Source organism: Medicago sativa, chromosome 5 (assembly GCF_051527215.1).
Source record: "Medicago sativa cultivar Bolivia chromosome 5, Bolivia_mono, whole genome shotgun sequence".
Classification (NCBI taxonomy): domain Eukaryota; kingdom Viridiplantae; phylum Streptophyta; class Magnoliopsida; order Fabales; family Fabaceae; genus Medicago; species Medicago sativa.
In genome coordinates, this window is record NC_140753.1 from 23,478,302 (window position 1) to 23,484,463 (window position 6,162).

Below are 6,162 nucleotides of genomic sequence, written 5' to 3' on the forward strand. Positions count from 1 at the left end.
TTGTTTGAAGACACCATTGTTTTCTATATTTGTTTTGTTAACATCTATTCGTTCAAATGTGTGTTTACTGTCGTTGAAAATTTATATGTTTTTGAACACTGCATAGTCGAATGAAGCTAACCAATAATTTTTCTTAAGTTACTTTAATTTTTTTTTCCACTTAAAGTATTCAAACCAATGAGTTTTTCCTTTGTTTTCTTTCTTCTACCAAAAAAACCAATGAGGTCACTTCACTCTCTAATGACCCTACACCATTATTGATTGTTTCTTTCTTTTCTATAGTAGTTTTAATTAGTTTATACGTGTACCCCTCATTACCTCACATATATGCTTTGACTCCATCTCTTGTATCCTTAATTCATGGATTTCTCTTTCTCCTTTGTTAAACTTGCTAACATCTCTCATTTCTTCCAATCTTAACTTTTTTTTTTATTTCTAAATTAATTTTTTTTAATCTAACCATGATCCCAAGCACTTAGGATCATGAACATCTTCCAAAACTCCTTTTCTCCAAAATCATCAAGAAATTTGTGAAATAATAATACCTGAATCCTCCCTCCTCAACACACCAAGATCATGTTGATTAACCGGTGAGTTTCCTCAATTAAATCATAAATTAGAGTATAACCCAAGAAACCTAGGTCCTTGTGTCACACTTTCTTCAATCTCACTTCACCATGATATGAAAATTTATATTTGGCTTCACCTCTAGTTTAAATTTTATTTCACTTCTATATTTATTACTATCAACCATATATTGTACTTTATTCTTTCACATAAAAATATGTCGACCTCAAATATAGATAAGTGTGCATAGTTTTCAACTTACATGAGTGTGTGTATTAATTGAAAATAGTACTAAGTTAGAAACACTTGAACTACGTTTACTTCACGCAAATTTTTTGGAAGGAAAATCTATTCTATTCTATTCCACTTAGAACAATCACAAAAGAGAGACTATGAGCAGAAAACAAAGTAGGAAAGGAAGCACAAAAAAATGGTTTCAAAATGAAAAGTACATCAAAGGATGATTCTTTTTCCCTTTCTAAGACCCTTCTTCCATATACACTTCATCTTTTACTTCTCATAGCTCTCTTACCCATTGTTCTTCTTTATTTATACTTTTACCCTTTGTCTCTTACAAAATCTCAAACTCAGCTTCACCATGCCACTACTTCTCCACCTCCACATTATGCAGGTATGTTAATGCATAACTTTGTCTTCTTTTAACTAATCATGTGTTTCATATTATTTGTCTTTTTTAAAGTAATTCACACTTGAAAATGATTAGGTGTTTTTTATAGAGGAAAAATGATTAGGTGTTGAACTGAACAATAAAATAGTGGGTATAGTCTTAAAATTCCATGTTAATTAGAGTAGTTGAAAGTAGTAGTTGGATAGTTAAGTGTACTATATATATTTAATTAAATGAGGTAATCATTGGAAACAAATTAGTAAATATTTTTTTGGTATTCTAAAATGACAAATAATTTTGAGATGAGAATTAAACACTTATAGTGAGACAGGTAATATTTTTTTTACAAATCACCACAATTAAGGCATTTGGTCTCATAACGCCTCATGATATCAGGTATAGGTAGTTGCTCTTTAAGCCCTCCATATTGCTATGAAGCACTCCAGATTTATCGAAAGATATATTTCGATGGTGTACTTTTTAACTCATTTTGTCTATCGGAATATATGTTTCGATGGTGTATTTTTCCTGTTTTAAGCAATACGTGGAACCTAAAGAGCAACCATCTACAAAATTGTCACGGTTTAGATGTTTTGGGCCGGTTAATGGCCCTCGGCCCTCGGAGTTTAGTTACACCGAAAACTCTTTACACTTTTAATGAGTGTGTCTTATAAGGATTGTACCTTTAAAACCTCTGATATACAATCATGGGTGTATTGTCAACTGAGCCCCTTTGATTAGATTTATTTAAACTATTTAGAATATTAGAATTTATATTTATACATGTAATTAGCACATTGATATTCTATTGACAGTAAATGACAAACACAAAATTGATGAGCATCCATGTGACTACTTCAATGGAAAATGGATTCATGACAATAAAGGTCCTTTATATAGTGGAACAACATGTGGAACAATCAAAGAAGGACAAAATTGTATCACCAATGGAAGACCTGATTCAAACTACCTTTACTATAGATGGAAACCAAATGAGTGCAATCTTCCAAGGTTTGAACCTGACACTTTTCTCCAACTAAGCAAAAACAAACACATATCTTTTGTTGGTGATTCTTTAGCTAGAAAACCAATTTGAGTCTCTTCTTTGTATGTTAGCAACTGTTTCAAAACCTAAACCGGTCCACCATAAAGGTTCACATTGGTGGCATTTTTCTTCTCATAATGCAACATTATCCGTGTATTGGTCGCCATTTCTTGTGCAAGGTGATGAAAGATCAAAATCCGGGCCAAGTTTTAATACAATACATTTGGATCGCGTTAACGAAAAATTGGCGAAGGATATGGATGGAATTGACTTGATTGTGTTATCGTTTGGCAATTGGTTTATTAATGTTCCTTCGGTTTATTATGAGAATGGTTTGGTTTTAGGATGCTTAAATTGTTCCGGTTTCGGTCTTAATTACACTGATATTGTTTTTATGTTCCATTAAGAAAGGCTTTAAGGACTTGTCTTAATAGCATAATTGAGAGGAAAGTTGCTAGAGGGAATGGAATTCGTGTAATTGTGAAAACTTTTTCACCTTCTCATTTTGATGGTGATTGGGATAAGGCTGGAACATGTTCAAAGACTGAACCTTATGGAAAGGGTGAGAAGAAAATTGGAAAAATGGAAAGCGAGATTAGAAGGATTGAGATTGAAGGAAGTGGAAAATGCTAAGAAAAAAAGCAAATGAATTTGGAGGGATTAGATTTGAGGTATTGGATGTAACTAAATGGCATTGTTGAGACCAGATGGTCATCCAGGTGCTTTATATGTACTCCTGTTCCCGTTCGCAGTAACGGTGTTCCGAAGTATGTGCAAAATGATTGTGTTCATTGGTGTTTGCCTGGGCCTATAGATACTTGGAATGAGATTTTTCTAGAGATGATGAAGAAGTGGGATTGGAAGGGACAGCCAAGGAGTGAAGAGTGAGACATTCCTCTTAGCTTGTTAATTTATTAATCAAATCTTTCCATAAAAAGATTATGTTTATTATGTTCTTTCTCTGATCTTCTTCCATAATGGCACATTTGTTGGTGGGAGACTTCTGTTTTTGGTTTTAGTTTCTAGACAAGGAAAATGTTTGGGGTTTGAAAGCAACTTGGACCAATATGTAGATATTAAACTTTGATGTACATTATTCTGCTAAGTTACAATTGCTATCCATAAAAATTAAAAACTGATTTTCATTTTTGATTAGATGAATTATGGACTAAAACAGTGATTCCAATAATATATTAAAATAGTAACAAATATATGAAGTGTTAGATTAATTAATTAATGACCACTAGTTAGGCATAATAATTTCAGATATACTTCACAGTTCACTACTTTTTTTGCAACAGCAAGAATGAATCTTCCAACACATATGGGTATATAAATTGTCTAGGATCTTCCAACATTATGACTACTTAGAAGATGGTTATAACCTCTCACCCTTTCATCGTTTTGTTTTGCCACTTATATCAAAACATATTTTCCTTTTAATTTGATTTATGATCAATATGCAAAAATTCAAAGAATAATGTGTGAAATTTAAGGTTATCTCGTTTATGTTTTATCCATCCAGTTTATAATTGTTGGATTCAATGGCTTTTGGCCAATAATAAACGTCGATGGTCACTGAATGCAACAATATAAAGATTAAAGGGATGAAACAACAAAAGTATACCTTCAACGCACTATCCTATCAAATTTTTACAAATCACAAACCAGATTAAAAGAAAAATATGTCTAATATATAAAATGGCAAAACATACAAATGAAAAAAGGAGACTGTTACGAACCAACCTCCAAATAAAATTCACAAATGTTTTTGGAGCGTTAACCAATGCAATTGAAATGGTAGTCGGTAGAAAGGTGCATGATCTTCTAACAAATAGACAAGTTCCAAGAGACTGAATCGTTTCACATCAAAATTCGGAAATCAGTTATCACATTCAATACAAAGGCACACTATTTAACACACAAAAAAGAAAACAAAGAAAAAGTTCTTCAAAAGTCTACATTGTATCACTTCAGAGATAAGAGTTTGATCTTGCAACCTTAAAAATGAATTTCCGGTTCGCTTGACTTAGTTTTAGATACTGCAAGCCTCGTTATGTTCAAATTCTACAAAACGGTTGTAAAATAGACCTCAGTGTTACATTAATTATAATTTCTACATTTTCCCCTTTTTTTTTTTCCAAAAGTTGCTAAGAAATTAAAGAAAACATTGAAAGACTAATGCATCATAAATGTTGAATTTTCCAATCAAGTAGACAACTATATATATAAAATTTAAAGTCACTCACGCAGATTAGAAAGACTTGTTGTGAATTCCGGACTCAAATTTCACACCAATACAAACTATGATGTGTGGAGCAAGTATCAATGGCAACCACCAATAACCAAAATTAACCACAAGCAACAACAACAATATAGACCTAGTCTATAAACCAAGTGCATAACAAAACCACAATCCAACCAAGGAATAAACAAGATAAAGAGAGTAAAGAAAAGATAACAACACCAAGAAATGTTCACCCAGTTCGGTCCAACTTGACCTACTCTGGGGGAGAGATTGATCTCTCCAATCCACTATCAATGAGTTCTTACAAAGAGATACAAATGGGTTACAAGAAATTAGCTTCAACAAGCTCACAAAGAACAACCCTAATTTCTACCCATTTTCCCAATCTCACCAATGAACAAGACACTCATGAATTTTCACTCTCCCAAGGTGTTTACAATTGTTTCCCAACACTAGAATCTAACCCCCAAAAGAGAACCAACCCTTAGCCTTTGATTTCACTAAGGATCTTCTCTTTTGGTTTCACAAGACTCACCCATGTTGCTTACAAAAGACTCTTCACTCATGTGTTTCCCAACCCCATGAATCTTCCCCAAAAGGCACCAACCCTTTTTCCAAGAGCCCCCTCTTTTGGTTCTCTAAGATTCACATCTTGAAGCTTTGAACCTCACCCAAAGACCCTCAACCTTTAGTATCTAAAACCCTAAAAGTTCCCTCCTTTGGTTTCCATGAGATTCACCAAGCTTACCCAACAAAATGGGTCATGGAGTGCTTAAAACGTGTTTCAGATCTGTCAAAATCGTGTCACGTTTGTCCAAATCGTGACACGGTTGATACGTACGACCCAAGGTACGACCAACCTTATCCTGAAAACTTGCCCAGCAAGCCGAAAATCGTGTCACGTTTTCCCAAAATCGTGTCACGATTGAACATCCAGAAAACATGTTCACGACATACCAAAATCGTGCCACGCTCACGAAATCGTGTCACGATTTCTCTGTTCCTCCAAAACTCCAAAACACCAAATTTTGAGTCATCCTCAACAATTCTCCACCTTGACTCTAAATTTGTGGTGATGCCACTTTAACCATCAACCATCAATTCCCTTTTCTTTTCCCTTGCATCCAACTACACCAAGTAGCTCCACAAGAATTCACCTTTACCTCTTCAATCCTCGGAATGCCTTCCGCCCTCTTGAAGTTCCTTGCATCCAACTACACTAGGATTTTTAGGTAGTTCCACAAGCCTACACCATAACCTCTTCGGCCCCCGGAGTGATCAAACCCGTCCTCCCGAAGATTCACTTGCCTCCAATTACCATTGGCCTTTTCTGGTAATTCCACAAGCCATGCCAAACATTCTTCAAACCCCGGAATGCCTTCCGTCCTCTTGAAGAATTCACATGCTCCCAACTAGAGCATAGCACCCAAGGCCTCCATAGTCGTACCATTCCCGGTGTCATCAACTCCACCTCAAGTTGAGCTTTCTCTACCTCAACTTCCAAATGCGTACTCACACTATGCTTCCACCTTGCCACTCCACCTCAAAGGTTGATCGCGAGTATTCTTCACACCGCCTCTCCAAGCCGAACTTGATAATTGGGAACACACACATCACCGCCACGACATCACCATCATGACCTCCTCTCTTCATACTTTTCCTTCTTCGATTGTG

At 35.0% G+C, this 6,162-nt stretch overlaps 1 pseudogene across 1 annotated transcript; it reads left to right on the top strand.

Annotated features, from left to right (window-relative positions):
• Window positions 1-355: 355 nt before the first annotated feature.
• Window positions 356-3,375, top strand: LOC146921143 (xyloglucan O-acetyltransferase 1-like; annotated as a pseudogene). Its single transcript, XR_015012025.1, has 2 exons — window positions 356-1,198; window positions 2,011-3,375. The product of XR_015012025.1 is annotated as a xyloglucan O-acetyltransferase 1-like (transcript).
• The last annotated feature ends 2,787 nt before the right edge of the window (window positions 3,376-6,162 follow it).